Source organism: Schistocerca americana, chromosome 7 (assembly GCF_021461395.2).
Source record: "Schistocerca americana isolate TAMUIC-IGC-003095 chromosome 7, iqSchAmer2.1, whole genome shotgun sequence".
Classification (NCBI taxonomy): Eukaryota; Metazoa; Arthropoda; class Insecta; order Orthoptera; family Acrididae; genus Schistocerca; species Schistocerca americana.
The window spans coordinates 466,123,574-466,146,243 of NC_060125.1; the positions used below are offsets into that span (position 1 = coordinate 466,123,574).

Genomic DNA, 22,670 nt, shown 5'->3' on the forward strand with positions numbered 1-22,670 from the left:
ACCACTGATTGTAAAGCAAGCTGCGATTTATAATAACTATCATACTAATGTAGTTGTGAAGAGCGCAAACCAAAGTGCAGAATCTCTGGCAAAGAATATATTGGCCAAACGAGTAGAATCTTTTTCATGTGATACACACTTATCAACAGTACAACTTATCGACGGTATATGGCGAACACATCATCTCCACTGGGTACACTATGAATAGCATCCAATCCGATTTGAAAATTGTAAACCGAGCACAAAACGATTCTCACCTCAATACAGTATAAGAAACAGAAACCTATGCTAAGCAGAAAAATAGCTACATGAAATCTTCTAAAAACAATGCATATTATGACACAGCACCAATTTTGATATTTTTAAGGTGACTGTTACGTTTAAAATTTGATTATTAAAACTAAACTAAACTAAACTCCTTCCGAACAGGACACGAAGGCCCAATGTGGCCGAACGACCGCCATGTCATCTTCAACCCATAGGTGTCAATGTATGCAATGTATGTGGTCAGCACACAGCTCTCCTGGCCGTATGTGTTTCCGAGACCGGAGCCGCTACTTCTCAATCAAATAGCTCCTCAGTTTGCCTCACAAGGGCTGAGTGCACCCCGCTTGACACCAGCGCTCGGCAGATCGGATGGTCACCCATCCAAGTGCTAGCCCAGCCCGACAGCGCTTAACTTCGGTGATCTGACGGGAACCGGTGTTACCACTGCGGCAAGGCCGTTGGCAAAATTTGATTGTCAGTGTAGGTAAATCCGAATATTCCCTGAGTTCGAAAACCTGTGCTCTCCCCTAGACAAAGGTATGACCCATGTAATTGAATAACGAATGCAATCTGGCTACAACGTGCTAGATGAAAGTTATATGAGCAGTTCACAAATAGTTTAATCTATAATATTCCATCAACAATGAGTGCGCTATTGTCAGTCATTCTGCAGTGGTAAACTAAACCATAATTTGTACTTACCACAGTCAAATATGAAACATCAAACCTTTCGGTAGGATCTGGTATACCGTCTCTGCAAGTTGCACCAGCGCCGCTCTTACATTATTTACCGAAAAATTCTTGCATAAAACGAGATATGTGGTGTCGAACATAGGAGATGCTATATATGACGTAAGTGTCCTACGTGATTATCGTATATTGGATCAGTCCGCTTAGCCAAACATTATGTGTTTCGTTATGGGATCATATAATGGCTGCATTAAGGAGATGCAGTTAAGTAACAAATAAATGATCAGTGAAATCGGAATAAGAAAGAATGTTTGTATCCCACTTCGTATAATTAAGTTATCAGACCAAATTAACAGAATAATACCCGCCCTCTTAGTGCACAAACGACACATGTTAGGTAAAATGCAAATACGTAGTCATCATGTGAACAGAATTTCCATACACAACACAAAGCACTTCATAAGCTTATCCAGGCGCGTCCACCCTGTGGCCCGCAGGGCCATATGCGGGAGCAAACAAACAAGCATCAATGCAACTAAGAAGTGAGCATCTATCACACGTCTGGAGAAAATCAATTAAATTCCGTATATGTAAAATTATGAAAAAGTAAATAATTTGAGTTTGAAACTCCATCACACGATGCTGTTTTCTCATTTTTCAATCAGTTTATTAATATTGACACTCGTGCTGTATCTGAACACCTAAAGTCTCGTTCTTATATCTGGCCAATCCGTCACATGCGCTGGCTTGCTATTTTACTACTACCTCATTTACAACTGCGAAATTAGGCATAATGAAATTAATTTGTGGAAAAACAGGGAAATTCTGTGTTATTTCTGTTGAGTTGTGATAAAATCCCACTATAGTTCTGATCAAATACAAATCAGTAGAAGTTAGGAACCTTCATGTGGATTGGAATTACTGCCAACTTTTGCTATCCTACAGTACCGTAATTCTGTTATAACAGGTATAAATTGATATCATATCGATTGCTACAAGTAGGAACCATATCTGAAAACGAACATCTCTATACCAGCTTTCATGGAAACGTTTTTACTTTCGTGTGCAATATCTACCACAGCAAATGATCAGTACAAAGAGATGAGGTTTAATACAATTCAATTCCTTCTCCTGACAGCCGACAGACTAGCTTCCTGTGGGATTGAATCATCAATTCGAAGAATTTTTCAGATATCTGGGTGCTGAGTATGATGATATTTTATATTTTACAGAAGTAAGGTGGCTGAACCGAGGCGAAATGTTAAAAAAATGTATAACATAATTATTTAAATCAAATACAGTAGTTAATAACATCAACAACATCTGTGGTAGAACAAGACGATGCCAATTGGGTGGGAGATTTATCATTTCTGGTAGATTTGACTGCTTATTTAGATGACTTAAACAGGCGTCCTCAAGGCAGAAACCCACTTATCATTATAATGTTTCGAACAATAAACGCAGTTAAATGCAAACTTTTTTTCATTTCAACACGTTGTCGAAACATCTTCATAAACACAGGATGAACTACACAGCCATAATTTTCGATCCAATGCAAGAATTAGAAAATCACTTTCAACATTTTCGAAAAAAATTAATAAAATGTTTGTATTTATTTGCGACCTTTTGGAAACAATAAAGTTACGTTTCCAAAAGATCTGCAGATGGCATATGCAGAGTTGCAGTCTGAAGCCCAGCTGAAAGAAAAATTTAATCGCGTATCTTTGTTGAACTTTACGAGTCATAATTGAGCAGAAACAAATATCCTTTACTGTACAGTCATGCATTGTATGTGCCATCTTTGTTTGGAAGGACATACGTTTGTGAACAGCTATTTTCAAGAGTAATGCACACAAAGAAAAAAAATACAACCAAAATCTCAGATGAACACCTCGAGAAGACACTGAGAACTGCGACCAGTTGGATCAGACATGATGCTATTATTTATTTTCAGGAATTAAGAGATGACTATCACATTCATTCTACGATTTGTATTTACCTATATAAGGATATATCATGTATAAAGCGTCAAATTAATTCCATCTTCCTTTTTAGAATAAAGATTTGAATAAATTATTTAAGTGTGCTAACTATATATCACTGACCGCCATTTTTTTCATCAGTAATTGTTAGTGTTAAGTATATTATGTGTGGCTCAAAACACTCATCTTCTTCTAGTGTGGCCCAAGTGAGATAACTGTGGGGAGGAGTACTAAATTTACTGTAATACTCTTTGAATTAAGTGACGAAAGTAGGATTCCGCACCATGACACAAAAGATGAGCAACTGCACTTGAAAAAAGTCCGCTCTTGGTGTCCATAGCAGTTTCACGACGTGCATCATTGAAAATCTAGCCAATGGATGCAAGCACCTGACGAATGTTTAAATAAATAACTGTGTAGATCGGCAGTGTCAAAGGACAACCGCAATAACAAACCATTTCACTAAGCAGCAACGCAGTGAGAAGCCGAATTCGACACCAGGCATATCCCCATGTCGCTGCAGTCCACAACAGAGTAGTGCATAGTTTTGAAACCGAAACCCACGGTCTGTGAGCGAACAGCGCTCCTATTGGCCCATTCTGCGGGTACTACTCAGAGCATGTTTCCTTCAAACCTTACAGACTAAATCCCCAAAGATACCATGGTTTGTTGTTCTGTGAAGACACAGAAAACTAACACTTCCATTCAGACACTATGGATATTCGAGGAAGATGATTGCCATCTGCGATAAGTACTCTGACTATCGCTCACTTAAGAGCAGGCAAGATCGATGAACACTCATACAGCAGTACCATTCTGAAAGCACATTACAGTAATCCGTACTGCATTATGTAAAAGTTGTTTGTCGAAAAGGATGCGTATGTGTCGGCGAACTTTAATGAAGCCACCTATAAAAAATTAAATCACAGAAAGCCTCTGTCCATTAGCACAGCCTGGTAAAAGGATTTAAAAATTAAATTATCTCAGAGTGTACGGGCCACAAACACATTCGCTCGGAAGGCCAGGATTTAGCGCGACAGGCTGTTCTGTATACATAATCCTTGCGGCGAAAAGTCGATTAACATGTTACAGATAATTTCCAAGTAAGCCTGTTGTGTTTTCACTGTTAAATTTTCATTTCGTTCTACGCATTTTAAACTTTCCTTTTCATCTCTTAAACTGACTGACATCGTTTAATATATATATATTCTCTAAAGTACCCATCCTGTGTGTGATCGTAATTTGCTTATTGCATGTATTCCATTACCATGAGAAACAGGAGTTGTGTTGCTACTCTCACTACTCCCTGGACCATTGTCATTTCGACAATCTTTTTTATATGTTTTACTTCCTACGAAATTAACATAAAAAAGCACTTGGCCTTACGTGCAGTATAGATGTTCGCGGTAGTTACGATTCGTACAGCACCTGTCTGCAGTACAGTCTTTGCGTGACATCTCAAAATGTGAAAAAAGTATGAGATTTCAATGAAATTTTCAACATTTTATGAACTTTTTAATGTGAAAGCTAATTTTTATACATGTTGATTAATTTGTTATAGATAATAATTACTTAAAGAATAATGATCATATTCTGAAACTTTGTTCAATTGTAAAACACATACATATGTGAACTCCCTTATTATAGTTGAAAGAGTACAGTACCACCCGACATTGAAAATAGGTACAACATTCTTCGTTATTCTTGTCAGAACAACATATTTTTTGTAATAATAACTCAATTTCACTTAATACACCGAAGCTGCATACCAGTGTAGGAAAGAATGACAATTTATTTATTGAATTGATCACATGTGCATTCCCACAAAATAAATCCCTACATCCAATTTGGTGAGATCTGCGAAATGAATGAGTGTATGGTCGTCTGCTAACCACAGATAGTGAATGTGTAATATATGATCATCTTTGAGACGATCCTTTGGTCACCTTTGGTGGAACCAAAGAGATGAAACTTACCTGAGCTCTGAGCGCCTGAAATGTGGCTGACCAATACGGTAGCATGGTCTTCCCCCACCTTGACGGAGGTGCGAGATGACCTGAAGAACGACATGTTTCAGCACTCTGCCGCTGGATCTAGCTCCGTAAAGACAAAAGAATGGAGACATGGTATGCATGTGAAATACTTAAGAGGAGTTTGGAATAATAATTTCTCTATTTCAGGAACTTTTGTGGGGAGAATTAAATGTCAGGCAGGTAATATTAAGGGGATCGTAGTAATCTTCGGAAGTGACCAACGGTCACAATGAAACCACGTGTAGCAATAAGTTGAAATACTTCCGAGTGCTTAAGTTAAGATGAATTACTAGTGTGTGTACTATAAGTTGGAAATATTTAAGAAATGGCGTGTGCAGGACTTGAAATTAGAGACGAGTACTTCCACGTGGTGGGTACTGTGTGAGTCTCAATCTGTGTATGAGACAAAGGATAAAGAGAAGTACTCGTCCATGGTATCAGTTGAGGACTCGCGTTTGTTGGTTGTTTTTGGGGGGAAGGAGACCAGACAGCGAGGTCATCGGTCTCATCGGATTAGGGAAGGAAGTCGGCCGTGCCCTTTGAAAGGAACCATCCCAGCATTTGCCTGGAGCGATTTAGGGAAATCACGGAAAACCTAAATCAGGATGGCCGGACGCGGGATTGAACCGTCGTCCTTCCGAATGCGAGTCCAGTGTGCTAACCACTGCGCCACCTCGCTCGGTGACTCGCGTGTGTGATGAATATGTTCTTAATATTACTTTGCGTGTTAAGTTTCCGTGTGACGCTTGATTCAAACTATAATACTCTGAGAGAGAAGCAAGGTGAGTCAGCCGTCTATCCAGAAACGCCACTTGGCTTGCATTGCACATGAAGACGTGCATATACCCTCCAGAGTTCGTAGTAGGAAAGGAAAGTTACGAAGTGGGGCAGTGACGTGTGAAACTGGGATGAACATTAAATGAAGTGGGGAAGCTGAAAGTGATGTGATTATAACGTTGTGACTATTCTTTGCATTGTATGTTGCTAGTGTGATGTATTTCATGAAATTTAAGTATGTGTGGTTGGCATGGGAGAGTAACAAGATAGTTTCAGAGGCAGTGGGTTATGCATGTTCCTTTTTGTATCGCTCGGTCTGGAGGAAATTTTCGTGATGATGGGTGTAAGAGTCGGAGGGTGAGATATAGCAAAAGATCCACCATCCTATCCAGAAAGTGCACTGTAGCGTTAAATAATTACGAGACCATAAGATAGAGAATCACCAATGTAAAGACATGGCCACTGGGCGGAATTTCTCTGTGTTATTGTTGTAGGTTATAGAATTTGTGTGTTTAGGTTATAGAATTTACGGAATAAATAAGATAGTGAAAAGGAAAAGATTGGTGGCCTTTTCCTTCGAATAGTATGTTGTCATGATACCCAGAATTTATAATGTGTGCGCCATTCATATTCAGTGCGATGGCCACGTTTGATCAAAGCCGTTAAATAAGAAAGAAAATGTGGTATTGCCAGTGCGTAGTGAACAGTCAGAGTTGTGTAAATTACTAATAGTCAGATGTTAGTTTCCGTTCCGTTGCGTAATATTCAAACAGGAGAATAATTTGTAACTTAATTGTGAGTACTAGAGTTCATGTTACTCGATAAATAAGAATGAGTCCACTCGCTTGGCAGACCACCCATCTTGCGGGCCTGACTGCTTGATGCCACAGTATGAGCCAGGCATGTGGGTGCCTCTCATAATTTCGACCCTGCCAGGATTGTGCTGTTAGGGTTTGCTGTTAAGATTTTCTTTTTTTTTTGATGGGATATCTTGTGATAGCGCTAAGAAGTAAAATTTTTTGTTTGCAATTTCTTTCTGGAGTGGTGAGGATCTTTTATTTTTCTATGTAATTAATTGCTATATCGTCCAAGGCTGGAAGATCGTTGCATAATTTTTTTTTGAGTAATGTCCGTAGTAACTAGTTCGCAGACGAAATGTGTAGTCACCATGGAGGCGAGTGATTCTGGGGTGAACGTAGCAGGCGGCATAGTGGAGCAGGAAGTAGTTGTCGATCTTCGGCTAATGAGCGAGATCGGCAAACATTCAGAAGAGGCTGAATGGGTCGGCGGACCGCGGCTAGATGATCCGTTAGGCGGCGGGCTTTGACTACAATCGGGAGCTTTTCCCGACGACGCTGGCGAGCCGGGACTAGGTCATGTATGCAGTGAAAGTGTAGCTACCCTTAGCGAAGCTACGGTTTCTCAGGCGAACGAGGTGAGTGCACCGAAAGTAGCAAATGACAATGTGCTATTGCAGTTTTTACAGAGGATGGGTAGAGATAATAAGGAGAGAGATAGGGAGATTAAGGAAAGACTGGAAGCGATGGATAAAGATAATAAGGAAAGATTGGAAGCGATGGATAAAGATAGTAAGGAAAGATTGGAGGCAATGGACAAGGGAAATAAAGAGGCAATGAGGAAGCTACACTCAGTTATCGATGAGCGTTTGTCCGCAGTTAATAATCGGTTAGATGAGGGGGAGAAGAATCTGGGTGCGTTGAAGCAAGTATGTGGCACCGTGAAAGAAGAAGCCAATAATTTGGAGATACGAATAATTGCAATAGAGAGTGATATTACAGAACGTAGGGACGTGTTGCCGGATGAGCGAATCAAAGAGGTAGTGGAGGACTTACTTGCAGATAAACAACGGGCATTAGACAGCGTGGAAGCTCAAGTCACCCGACAGGAAGTGGCGCTAAATAAACACAGGGATGAAGTTCCGGAGGTAGTGGTCATACTGAATAAGATTAGCGCAGATGTAGAAAAGATCAGATAAGAGGCGAGACAGGCTCTGACAGTACGCAGCGAACGGTTTATGCCGACCAGGAGGAGATACAATCACTATTACAGTTTAAAGAGGCACAATTAGAAATAAATAGGGAACATATGGAAGAACTAGCACAGTTGCAAATAACGTGTAGTAGCGAAGGTCACACACCACCAGGTAGATTGCAGACGGAGAGTGAGATAAATTCAAAAAAGGAAAATAGGCAGAAAGAGGAAGACGAATTCAGAGAGTCAGAAGAACGGTTGTGTCGGATAAAACAGGTGGCAAACCTAACTGGGTATAGTCCAAGGTCGGAAAATATAAATGCGGAGGAAGAATGTAGGAGGCACTTCGTGTCGGTACAAACGTACACTTGTTTTCCGGATCCTGATAACTACCGACATCCATCCCTGTGGCTGTCTCGATTTCAAGATTCATTACCTTCATCGTGGGGGCCGCTCCCCAAAATGAAGTTTATGTGTAACCATTTGAGGGACGAGGCTAGAGCGAAAGTGCAGGAAGTTATTAAAGACTGTAGTAGCTACAAGATATTTTGTGACAAGTTTTTAAATGAATTCTGGTCGAAAAGTAAGCAAGACCACGTTAAGCAAAGCATATTGATGATGCCAAATTGTAACGAAGGTGGCATAAGAGATCCAGTGGCGTGCTATCAGGAGAATCTGAGACGAAATAGGTATTTGGATGTGCCATACGAACCTGGGGAGCTCATTAGGATCTGTATAACGAAGTTGCCAGTGAAATTCCGCAGAGATATAGTGATAGCAGGCAGAGGCTTAGACGATTCCGCGTCATTTCAGCACTTGGTACAGGAACCGGGTAATGAGAGCAACATCGTGAACGGAGATACGTTTCATACGTCAGACAGAGTCGAGGATAGGAACGGCAGAAACTATCAGACTGACAGGAGAGCATGGAATCAGAGGAATGACGGAAATGGAAGATGGCGAGGAAATAGGGGGCAGAATTCATGGGGATATCGACTGTCAAACCGGGAAAATAGAAGATGGGACAGAGATGGAAGAAGAAGGGAAAATGAAGATGATGGGCGAAGGGAGGATAGGCAGTCATTGGGTTCACGACAGGACGAGCACAGTCACAATGACGGAAGAACAAGAAGGTGACTACATGATAGAGCGGTACAAGCCAGGACTATTAATGATGTAAATATTAGGTATATCGATTACGGAAAACTAAGGGAGAATCTGTTAGAGGAGGTAGGAGATGTGGGGAGTGAAGTCCACCCAATAATTAGCGCAGAAATAAATAATGTAATCGTACCATGTGTCATCGACACGGGCAGTGTAATGAGTGTTTTGAGGGAAGATGTGTTTAAGTGTTGTAGTCTTACAAAATCATGGCCAACGTTGCCATTACAAAGGACAACAGTGTGAGGGGCAGTTACAGGAAAGGGAATTGAGGTGAAGTTACAAGCGTAGGTAGACTTTGTGTGCCAAGTGAAGAGGTTTAGTACAGTGTTCATGATTGTGTCGTCGCTAACTGTTGAAGGGATATTAGGCGTTAATTTTTTGAACCAATATAAAGCAGTCGTTAACATGAGAAATGCTTCGATGGAGTTGAAACGAGATTCAGAGGAAATTACATTAAGATTCGACGATTGCTTGTGTGCTAAAGATAACGCACACTTAGCATTATATCTCGCTGTAAAGTCCGGTAGAAAGGCACAGAATACGGAGTTCGAACATCCATATATGTAGGAATGCAAATATCATACTTCTGATCATAGAATAAAACCCCAGTAATGGCATCTGTTAGGCTGGTCTCTCAGAGCAAAAAGACATTAAGCAAAGGTAAAAAAAAATCTTATGTAATAATGCCAATGAGTCCAGTTTAATTAGTGCGATTTGACTACTGCAGGTACTTAACACGTAATGAAAAAAAAGTCAACATTGTGATCTGTATGGCATGGGGTACATTTATACTGCTGTTACAGGTAACATCAGTAATGTGATCGAAGTTTTTAAATTAGATGCCATCTGATCTATAGTATCTCATTGTCGTGGTGATAGTTATAATGAGGTGCTGCGTATGGTTGTTCGGAATCTGGTGTTCGGGAAAGAGGCCACTAGCACCAAAGTTTCTAACACTTGGGCTGTCCCTTTCTCCCAGCTTGTATATTCTCTGCACACATTTAATTTTCGTGTAAGCACAGATTCCTAACTAGCAAATTCTTTACTGTGTATGGTGGACCATTCAGAGTGAGGCGGATTGTCCATGAAAATGCTGTACTGATTGAGACAATCAAGGGAAAACAATCGCGTGGGCTTCATCACATTTCTAACATCAAATTATGGAAAAGTTAAGGATAGATCGAAAGTTGGCAATATATGGTAGATAGTCAGTATATTTATTTGTGGTGTTTAACGTTGTGCAGGGTCAAATCGAACATAAGAATTTTCAGGCGGGATGTCAGGAAGTATGACGGAATAGACTGGTCGAATGAGTCATGAACAGGAGTCGACAGAGTGGTGCATGTACGTATTTTTTGTCATATGAATAAGGATCAAGCAGAAACGACGTGATGAGTAATGAGTGGATAAAGATGGTAGATAGTAAGAGAAGCGGCGTGATAAATAGTAGATGATAAAGGTGATATTTAAGGAGAGAAGCGACGTGAAGCAGGGTGATTAGTAAAAAGAGATTCGACGTGATGAAACAATGGTAAATAAAGGTGAGTAGAAGTAATTATGTGGAGATGTCTTACATGTATGTTACAGAGAGGCCTGTGTATGCTGCAATCGAGATTGATGCGAATGGCGAAGGAAGACCAGGAAATGATGGAGTAATGGACGGACGGAGAGCCGAAATACGAATGAAGAGAGGAGGACAACTGCACAACGTGAAAGGACATAAAGGGAGTATGAGATCCAGATGGTTAACGTTGTGGAATACTGACGTAAGATGTAATATAAGTGTAAATCTAATTCTTACCATAATATTTGCAATACGACAAAAATAATTTTTGTTGTTGTTGTTGTTGAAGCCTGGTACCAGTATAACTAATCAAAACGGTACCAAGAATGTAACAGTTATTTTGCAGGATGAATAATTTGTGTATTTTTTGTTCTTAGATGAAATGTCTCGGATCTAAGTTGATATTTAGCAGGATGAATAATCGGTAAAGTGAATGCAGAGGTAAGCCGATGGAGAGAGGAGCCAGAGTGAAAGGACGAATTCGGAGACTGGAATGCTATCTCCGAAACAACTCCATGTGTTATGTGGTTGAGTATAAGCGAGCAAAGGTATGGTATGTTGACGTGAGTGTGGTGGTGTTAAGGTTAGCTGACTTCTAGACCTATTCTGTTAGTGTATTAATGGATTGCATGAAAAGGAAAACGTGGTGTCTGTTGAGTGAGAGTTGTAGATTCCTGTAAAGGGGATGCTACCGATCCATAACTAAAACATTATTGTGCTTTATTGTTTGATTTGGATGAACCTCGATGGCAGGTCAGGATATGACATCAGGTGGATGGTACATACATGTCCTAGAAATGTTGTTGTATATAATAAAAGGTAAAATATGTAAAGAGATGCTAATTTCTGTCTGTCACCAGCACAAAGGTGCATTGTATGTTGTAGATTTAGAGTCATCAGTTTCTAAAATGTTTATTTTGTTAGGATGCTAAAGTAGTTTACTATTTAACATTATGTGGTAGGTAATTGTGAGCTGTATAGATTGTTTCTTAGTTTTTTGATAGAACACTTTCAAGGGGTATTAATTTCAGTCTGTCACAAGCACAAAGGTGCGTTGTATATTGTAGTTTTAGAATCAACAGTTTCTAATATGTTCACTGTGATAGGATGTTAAAGTAGTCTACTATTTGATATTGTAATTATGAGCTGTATAGATTGTTTCTTATTCCTTTTTTTGAACACTTTCACGTTTTGTATGAGGGACGACAGGTACAACCAATAGCACAAGTGTGGGCTATATATAGAAAAGGGATAAATGTTGTTGCATGTGGCGAAAACTAGGGTGTAAGATTTTATGTTTTTTAGAACAAAGATGCTTTTATTACCAATGTATCTAATAGAGTGTGGAATGTCAGATCCCTTAATCGGGCAGGAAGGTTAGAAAATTTAAAAAGGGAAATGGATAGGTTAAAGTTAGATATAGTGGGAATTAGTAAAGTTCGGTGGAGGGAGGAACAAGACTTTTGGTCAGGCGAATACAGGGTTATAAATACAAAGTCAAATACGAGTAATGCAGGAGTAGGTTTAATAATGAATAAAAAAATAGGAATGGGGGAAGCTACTACAAACAGCATAGTGAACGCATTATTGTTGTCAAGATAGACACGAAGCCCACGCCTGCTACAGTAGTACAAGTTTATATGCCAACTAGCTCTGCAGATGACGAAGAAATTGAAGAAATGTATGACGAAATAAAAGAAATTATTCGGATAGTGAAGGGAGACGAAAATTTAATAGTCATGGGTGACTGGCATTCGGTGGTAGGAAAAGGGAGAGAAGGAAACGTAGTAAGTGAATATGGATTGGGGGGTAAGAAATAAAAGAGGAAGCCGCCTGGTAGAATTTTGTGCAGAGCATAACTTAATCATAGCTAACACTTGGTTCAAGAATCATGAAAGAAGGTCGTATACATGGAAGACCCCCGGAGATACGAAAAGGTATCAGACAGATTATATAATGGTAAGACAGAGATTCAGGAACCAGGTTTTAAATTGTAAGACATTTCCAGGGGCAGATGTGGACTCTGACCACAATCTATTGGTTATGAACTGTAGATTAAAACAGAAGAAACTGCAAAAAGGTGGGAATTTAAGGAGATGGGACCTGGATAAACTGAAAGAACCATAGGTTGTACAGAGTTTCAAGGAGAGCGTAAGGGAACAAATGGCAGGAATGGGGGAGAGAAATACAGTAGAAGAAGAATGGGTAGCGTTGAGGGATGAAGCAGTGAAGGCAGCAGAGGATCAAGTAGGTAAAAAGACGAGGGCTAGTAGAAATCCTTGGGTAACAGAAGAAATATTGAATTTAATTAATGAAAGGAGAAAATATAAAAATGCAGTAAATGAAGCAGGCAAAAAGGAATACAAACGTCTCAAAAATGAGATCGGCAGGAAGTGCAAAATGGCTAAGCAGGGATGGCTGGAGGATAAATGTAAGGATGTAGAGGCATATATCACTAGGGGTAAGATAGATACTGCCTACAGGAAAATTAAAGAGACCTTTGGAAGAAAGAGAACCACTTGTATGAATATCAAGAGCTCAGATGGAAACCCAGTTCTAAGCAAAGAAGGGAGAGCAGAAAGGTGGAAAAAGTATGTAGAGGGTCTATACAAGGGCGATGTACTTGAGGACAATATTATGGAAATGGAAGAGGATGTAGATGAAGATGAAATGGAAGATATAATACTGGGTGAAGAGTTCGACAGAGCACTGAAAGACCTGAGTCGAAACAAGGCCCCGGGAGTAGACAACATTCCATTAGAACTACTGACGGCCTTGGGAGAGCCAGTCCTGACAAAACTCTACCATCTGGTGAGCAAGATGTATGGGACAGGGGAAATACCCTCAGACTTCAAGAAGAATATAATAATTCCAATCCCAAAGAAAGCAGGTGTTGACAGATGTGAAAGTTACCAAAGTATCAGTTTAATAAGTCATGGCTGCAAAATACTAACGCGAATTCTTGACAGACGAATGGAAAAATTAGTAGAAGCCGACCTTGGGGAAGATCAGCTTGGATTTCGTAGAAATATTGGAACACGTGAGGCAATACTGACCCTACAGCTTATCTTAGAAGCTAGGTTGAGGAAAGGCAAACCTACGTTTCTAGGATTTGTAGACATAGAGAAGGCTTTTGACAATGTCGACTGGAATACTCTCTTTCAAATACTGAAAGTGGCAGGCGTAAAATATAGGGAGCGAAAGGCTATTTACAATTTGTATGGAAACCAAATGCCAGTCATAAGAGTTGAGGGGCATGAAAGTGAAGCAGTGGTTGGGAAGGGAGTGAGACAGGGTTGTAGCCTCTCCCCGATGTTATTCAATCTGTATATTGAGCAAGCAGTGAAGGAAAGAAAAGAAATGTTCGGAGTAGGTATTAAAATCCATGGAGAAGAAATAAAAACTTTAAGGTTCGCCGATGACATTGTAATCTCTCAGATACAGCAATGGACTTGGAAGAGCAGTTGAACGGAAGGGACAGTGTCTTGAAAGGAGGATATAAGATGAACATCCACAAAAGCAAAACGAGGATAATGGAATGTAGTCGAATTAAATCGGGTGATGCTGAGGGAATTAGATTAGGAAATGAGACACTTAAAGTAGTAAAGGAGTTTTGCTATTTGGGGAGCAAAATAACTGATGATGGTCGAAGTAGAGAGGATATAAAATGTAGACTTGCAATGGCAAGGAAAGCGTTTCTGAAGAACAGAAATTTGTTAACATCGAGTATAGATTTAAGTGTGAGGAAGTCGTTTCTCAAAGTATTTGTATGGAGTGTAGCCATGTATGGAAGTGAAACATGGACAAGAAGAGAATAGAAGCTTTCGAAATGTGGTGCTACAGAAGAATGGGTAGATCACATAACTAATGAGGAGGTATTGAATAGGATTGGGGAGAAGAGAAGTTTGTGGCACAACTTGACTAGAAGAAGGGATCGGTTGGTAGGACATGTTCTGAGGCATCAAGGGATCACCAATTTAGTACTGGAGGGCAGCGTGGAGGGTAGAAATCGTAGAGGGAGACCAAGAGATGAATACACCAAGCAGATTCAGAAGGATGTAGGTTGTAGTAAGTACTGGGAGTTGAAGAATCTTGCACAGGATAGAGTAGCATGGAGAGCTGCATCAAACCAGTCTCAGGACTGAAGACCACAATGACAACATCTAATAGATAATACACGTAATCAATGAGTATTTAAACACTGTAAGAATATCCTTTTGTCTGTAATGTTGCGAGATGCACGGAAGGATCTGACTGATTGTGTGTCGTAGCGCTGAGGTGCTACGCAGAACGCACTCGTACCTCATAACAATGCGGGAGGCCTAGCTGACGTCGCCATGGGAGAGGTGACAGAGCTGCTGCGCTCCCCACTCCACTTCCGGTCGAGGTACACCCCACGTGCCCGCTACAGCAGGTCAACGGCCTGGGGCGACACGCACCTACCACTCTCCATTCATAAGTTGCGCCATGTTTACGACTGGAGACAGTATCCCGCAGAGGCAACAGCAGGTGGTTTTCTGCTCAACGGACCGCGCGGTGGTGGCAGCACGACGGCAGAATGAACGACGCGCGGCAGAGTCCGTCGAGAATTTTTTTAACAGCAGCTATTAACTAGTACTGGACTTTGGAGCCGATGATTACTCATGTGTCTCAATAAGTTGGAAAGTGAAGGACTGGTGTTTCCACGTTGTGAGTGGTGGAAAAGATTTTGTCTGTAACAGATAGGACCATTGTTTTGTTCTGTCTTGACCACTGAACGGTGGGATCCATAAACTTTTGGCAGTGACTTGTTAAGTGTGCTTTGTAAATTGCATGTGGGACGCTTGTTATACTTAAAGAGGACAGTTGTTTGGTGGCTAATTATTGTTGGTATGCAAGGAACTAAAGTGGGACATTGACATTTGCATTTGTAGTAGGAGACATTTCTTTAATTGGCGTGGGAATAAGTGCTGTTTGTTGGAACTTACGACTTTTAATTACACCATGAACTGAAAGGACAGAACCGTGGGTAATAGTAGTTGTAGGGCCATTTCTGGACGACCAGATTCGTGTGGATGGTACTCTGAGAGTGACTATGACATTCGTGTTTGATGTGAGATACAGTTTACTGTTCAGTGCGTATTCAAAATGCCGATTTGAGTGACCTAAAGACTTTCATCCGGGTAGCCATGGGAGAGCTTTGACACTGAGATAGTGTTTCTAGGTAAACTACCAGCAACTTTTTGACCACAAGAAAATCACAGAATGAAATGATTCCGTGTGACTCGGAAGATAGGGAATAATGTATCTGTACTTGTAATTGTGTAATTTTTTTATATGTTTCATTCCTGAAGGGACAGCAAGTGTAATTGTATTTCATTAACATTTGTGTTTAGAATAGTTAGTGTTTATTTTTTTGTTTGTTCTAGGTGATCAAGTTCACGTATCATGTTTATTAGAATATTTGGTACAAGGATGCTTTAAATATTAGCCAGTGGCGTAATACTAACGTAGCGGCTCTTGTTGCGTTGGTCAGTAACGTTGTCACAGGGGACAAGAGTTTGCATTGCACAACAAATATCGGAATTAACTGATGCATTTTGATGTCGTGGACAGTAATAATCTTGTTGGTGTGTTGACTGAAGCCACTTATTTTCATTATCACAGTGCTGATATTTCACATTGAAGTGTAACGGAGGCAAGTCGAAATGCAAGTTCTTGTCGTCTTAATATGTAACAACAGAGAAATGAGCAGTAGAGCAAAATACGAGAGCTACTGGAGGATTCAAGCACTTATTGCTAACTAATTACTGCGTGTATTGATCAAAGTTGATGGACTGACTAGCTCAGCACCAGCCATTTCTACTGGTGGACAAGGATAAGGTTAAACTCACAGTCGAGTAGTGGTGGTAATTGCTTAAGTGGCGATAGTTAATGAGGTATGACATGAGGTCTTAGACAGACTATATACACTCCTGGAAATGGAAAAAAGAACACATTGACACCGGTGTGTCAGACCCACCATACTTGCTCCGGACACTGCGAGAGGGCTGTACAAGCAATGGTCACACGCACGGCACAGCGGACACACCAGGAACCGCGGTGTTGGCCGTCGAATGGCACTAGCTGCGCAGCATTTGTGCACCGCCGCCGTCAGTGTCAGCCAGTTTGCCGTGGCATACGGAGCTCCATCGCAGTCTTTAACACTGGTAGCATGCCGCAACAGCGTGGACGTGAACCGTATGTGCAGTTGACGGACTTTGAGCGAGGGCGTATAGTGGGCATGCGGGAGGCCGGGTGGACGTACCGCCGAATTGCTCAACACGTGGGGCGTGAGGTCTTCACAGTACATCGATGTTGTCGCCAGTGGTCGGCGGAAGGTGCACGTGCCCGTCGACCTGGGACCGGACCGCAGCAACGCACGGATGCACGCCAAGACCGTAGGATCCTACGCAGTGCCGTAGGGGACCGCACCGCCACTTCCCAGCAAATTAGGGACACTGTTGCTCCTGGGGTATCGGCGAGGACCATTCGCAACCGTCTCCATGAAGCTGGGCTACGGTCCCGCACACCGTTAGGCCGTCTTCCGCTCACGCCCCAACATCGTGCAGCCCGCCTCCAGTGGTGTCGCGACAGGCGTGAATGGAGGGACGAATGGAGACGTGTCGTCTTCAGCGATGAGAGTCGCTTCTGCCTTGGTGCCAATGATGGTCGTATGCGTGTTTGGCGCCGTGCAGGTGAGCGCCACAATCAGGACTGCATACGACCGAGGCACACAGGGCCAACACCCGGCATCATGGTGTGGGGAGCGATCTCCTACACTGGCCGTACACCACTGGTGATCGTCGAGGGGACACTGAATAGTGCACGGTACATCCAAACCGTCTTCGAACCCATCGTTCTACCATTCCTAGACCGGCAAGGGAACTTGCTGTTCCAACAGGACAATGCACGTCCGCATGTATCCCGTGCCACCCAACGTGCTCTAGAAGGTGTAAGTCAACTACCCTGGCCAGCAAGATCTCCGGATCTGTCCCCCATTGAGCATGTTTGGGACTGGATGAAGCGTCGTCTCACGCGGTCTGCACGTCCAGCACGAACGCTGGTCCAACTGAGGCGCCAGGTGGAAATGGCATGGCAAGCCGTTCCACAGGACTACATCCAGCATCTCTACGATCGTCTCCATGGCAGAATAGCAGCCTGCATTGCTGCGAAAGGTGGATATACACTGTACTAGTGCCGACATTGTGCATGCTCTGTTGCCTGTGTCTATGTGCCTGTGGTTCTGTCAGTGTGATCATGTGATGTATCTGACCCCAGGAATGTGTCAATAAAGTTTCCCCTTCCTGGGACAATGAATTCACGGTGTTCTTATTTCAATTTCCAGGAGTGTATATTATGTAACCAGTATGTAACTTGTGGTATATTTCATTGTTTTTTTCTCAGTTTAATTTCTCGGTGGGCTTGACGTACATTTTAGAGTAATGATATGGTGCCTGACTTCTACATGTAACTAGTGTACGCAATTTTTTTCTTTTGTTGATTTTGTTTTGTATTTAGACATTGTTGTGTAAAGATTATGACCCTGAAATTTATGAATGTCAGATTACTTGCTCTGTGTTTGGACAGTGAGCTAATTAAAATTTCATGACTATAATTAGTATTTTTTTATTTGTTATAGAATTAGTGAAGTTTGGATTACTCCTAAAAATAACAGAGATCCCGGTAACTACGCAAATTTTCATCTCACCATTATTTTATATTTGTATGATGTAATGTTTTATTTGTCATATGGATTGTTGTAAATTTGTATGTGTACGTTACTCCGGATTGTGTAGAGTACAATAATGCAAGAACTGTGTCAATAATTTGGTAAATGAACAGCATTTGGTCGTCTATTTGAGGTCACCAGGGGCTAAGGTCTCCTCATGGTTATTTTGATGACTTGCTACGTTTGTTCTAATACAACTGTCTTAACAAAAGTTTCGGAACTACCCTCGCATTACAAGGATAGTACCGTGCCAATTTTTCTGCATGGGTAGCCGGTGATGAAAGGGTACAGTACCGCCCGACATTCAAAACAGGTACAACAATCTTCGTTATTCTTGTCAGAACAACATATTTTTTGTAATAATAACTCAATTTCACTTAATACACCGCAGCCGGTAAGCAGTGTAGGAGAGAATGACAATTTATTTATTTAATTGATCACATGTGCACTCCCACAAAATAAATCCCTACATCCAATTTGGTGAGATCTGCGAAATGAATGAATGTATGGTCGTCTGTTAACCACAGATAGTGAATGTGTAATATATGATCATCTTTGAGACGATCCTTTGGTCACCTTTGGTGGAACCAAAGAGATGAAACTTACCTGAGCTTTGAGCGCCTGAAATGTGGCTGACCAATACGGTAGCATGGTTTTCCCCCACCTCGACGGAGGTGCGAGATAACCTGAAGAACGACCATGTTTCAGCACTCTGCCGCTGGATCTAGTGTTGGTAAGACCTGTCTTAGGTGTGCTCCGTAAAGACAAAAGAATGGAGACATGTATGCATGTGAAATACTTAAGAGTAGTTTGGAATAATAATTTCTCTATTTCAGGAACTTTTGTGGGGAGAATTAGATGTCAGGCAGGTAATATTAAGGGGATCGTAGTAATCTTCGGAAGTGACCAACGGTCACAATGAAACCACGTGTAGCAATAAGTTGAAATACTTCCGAGTGCTTAAGTTGAATTGAATTACTAGTGTGTGTACTATAAGTTGGAAATATTTAAGAAATGGCGTGTGCAGGACTTGAAATTAGAGACGAGTACTTCCACGTGGTGGGTACTGTGTGAGTCTCAATCTGTGTATGAGACAAAGGATAAAGAGAAGTACTCGTCCATGGTATCAGTTGAGGACTCGCGTGTGTGATGAATATGTTCTTAATATTACTTTGCGTGTTATGCTTCCGTGTGACGCTTGATTCAAACTATAATACTCTGAGAGAGAAGCAAGGTGAGTCAGCCGTCTATCCAGAAACGCCACTTATCTTGCATTGCACAGTAAGACGTGCATATATCCTCCAGAGTTCGTAGTAGGAAAGGAAAGTTACGAAGTGGGGCAGTGACGTGTGAAACTGGGATGAACATTAATTGAAGTGGGGAAGCTGAAAGTGGTGTGATTATAACGTTGTGACTATTCTTTGCATTGTATGTTGCCAGTGTGATGTATTTCATGAAATTTAAGTATGTGTGGTTGGCATGGGAGAGTAACAAGATAGTTTCAGAGGCAGTGGGTTATGCATGTTCCTTTTTGTATCGCTCGGTCTGGAGGAAATTTTCGTGATGATGGGTGTGAGAGTCGAAGTGAGAGATACAGCAAAAGATCCACCATCCTATCCAGAAAGTGCACTGTAGCGTTAAATAATTACGAGACCATAAGATAGAGAATCACCAATGTAAAGACATGGCCGCTGGGCGGAATTTCTCTGTGTTATTGTTGTAGGTTATAGAATTGGTGAGTTTAGGTTATAGAATTTACGGAATAAATAAGATAGTGAAAAGAAAAAGATTGGTGGCCTTTTCCTTCGAATAGTATGTTGTCATGATACCCAGAATTTATAATGTGTGCGCCATTCATATTCAGTGCGATGGCCACGTGTTGATCAAAGCATTTAAATAAGAAAGAAAATGTGGTAATGCCAGTACGTAGTGAACAGTCAGAGTTGTGTAGATTACTAATAGTCAGATGCGCATTTCCGTTTCCGTTGCGTAATATTCAAAGAGGAGAATAACTTGTAACTTAATTGTGAGTACTAGAGTTCATGTTACTCGATAAATAAGAATGAGTCCACTCGCTTGGCAGACCACTCACCTAGCAGGCCTGACTGCTTGATGCCACAGTATGAGCAAGGCATGTGGGCGCCTCTCATAGTGACTGAAATCTGGTTTTACAGGACAGAGTGGATCAGGTTGTGGAAAGGGGCCAAGGGTCAATTACTGTTAGTAATACAAGAAAACACACAACTTTATTGCTCAGACCAATGCACAGTTTTCTCTTTAAAACAACAAAGATCAATTCACGGCTGAGGGCTAAAGTAACTTCTCCAGAATGAGTTTGAATGATTGCTTTTAAAACACTAGGATTTAAAGTAACGGCTGAAGGCCTCGCTTAAGCAAAATTACAATATATTATCGACTAAAGGCCGAAATAATATTTCAGATCAGATAAGGAATTCATTAAAAGCCAAGCATTTACAAATTCCGGCTAAAGACCATATTAAGGAAACTTCAAATTCATTCCCGGTTGAAGGCCCAACAAAAAATTTTCCAACACAGCTTCGACAATTTACAGCTACAACACCGATTGTAGCTAGGTCGACCTTTCTGTATTTGTCCTTCACCCTTTTAGACTAACTTGCTTTCTGTAGTTTCCTGAGACCCTCTAGCCTATAAGATCGTCCAGTGTCCTCCACACAGCCCCCGCTACCCGTATGGCGCTTCATGTGTGTAGTGAATTTCTTAAGTGGAACCCAGAAACCCAACACCCTATGGAACATGTCGAGGAATCTGCAGCCCACTCGGCCGCAGAACCGCCTGAGCCACTGATTCAGACCCTCCACTCGTCTCGGTACCGAAAGATCGCAGTCGGTTCTATCGACGATGTTACGGATGGTAAGCTCCGCCTTCATCACGCAAGTATGACTGGCAGTCTTTACCTACTTCAGCTTGCCGCCCGAAATCAGAGACAATCTCCTCGGATGCAAAGCGACTCTCATCGTTAGTTACGACAGGAGCCACCACCTGCAGTTGGCTACAAACTGTGGCCTTCACCTGATGAGGAAGCAGCCATTTTACATCTGGAATGACTCCTATCGGTACAGGCACAGAGTGCACGCTGGATTCTTTACCCTCCTTGATAGCCTTATTCCTAAGGCGCCCCACTATCTGCCTAACGTTGGAGGTCACAACTACCAGAATCCCACCCTCTGCGAATGCTCAGACCTAGCGGGCCGAGAGGCTTCCTCTGGAAGAGAGCGAGAGACTGCATTTGGCTCAGGGACTTCGTTAGTTATAGATAGCCCTAGAAACCTGTTCGTCAGACGATCCGAGGGAGCTATCCTATTGGCCCCCGAGAAAGCCTTTCGCGGCCCACTACACCTTGGGTCAATCTCTCACAGTTGATACGTCAACTTTAGTGTGGGCAGTGCCTGGAACAGCCACAGCAGTGGAGCGGTCAGTGAACACGTGCGACCTGCCTGACGTTCCTCGGATCCCCACGTGCCCCCCCCCCCCCCTGCCCCCCGTAGTGACGACCACTGGGAACAGACTCCAGCTGCATGACTGACAAGGGGACCCTCCATACCGTAGAGCACGGATTTTGATGCGCGTCGAATATGTTGTAGAGGCTTCTTACCCTGAGTAACTGGCTACCCGTTTTCTTAGCGACTTGCTTTGGTTTTTGAGAAAATCGATTTTGAAGTTCATTGCGCGATTTGTATACCTGTAACATTACATATACACTCCTGGAAATGGAAAAAAGAACACATTGACACCGATGTGTCAGACCCACCATACTTGCTCCGGACACTGCGAGAGGGCTGTACAAGCAATGATCACACGCACGGCACAGCGGACACACCAGGAACCGCGGTGTTGGCCGTCGAATGGCGCTAGCTGCGCAGCATTTATGCACCGCCGTCGTCAGTGTCAGCCAGTTTGCCGTGGCATACGGAGCTCCATCGCAGTCATTAACACTGGTAGCATGCCGCGACAGCGTGGACGTGAACCGTATGTGCAGTTGACGGACTTTGAGCGAGGGCGTATAGTGGGCATGCGGGAGGCCGGGTGGACGTACCGCCGGATTGCTCAACACGTGGGGCGTGAGGTCTCCACAGTACATCGATGTTGTCGCCAGTGGTCGGCGGAAGGTGCACGTGCCCGTCGACCTGGGACCGGACCGCAGCGACGCACGGATGCACGCCAAGACCGTAGGATCCTACGCAGTGCCGTAGGGGACCGCACCGCCACTTCCCAGCAAATTAGGGACACTGTTGCTCCTGGGGTATCGGCGAGGACCATTCGCAACCGTCTCCATGAAGCTGGGCTACGGTCCCGCATACCGTTAGGCCATCTTCCGCTCACTCCCCAACATCGTGCAGCCCGCCTCCAGTGGTGTCGCGACAGGCGTGAATGGAGGGACGAATGGAGACGTGTCGTCTTCAGCGATGAGA

At 42.4% G+C, this 22,670-nt stretch overlaps 1 pseudogene; it reads right to left on the bottom strand.

The window, feature by feature from the left end:
* Positions 1-612: 612 nt before the first annotated feature.
* LOC124623278 lies at positions 613-730 on the bottom strand (annotated as a pseudogene).
* Between the last annotated feature and the right edge of the window lie 21,940 nt (positions 731-22,670).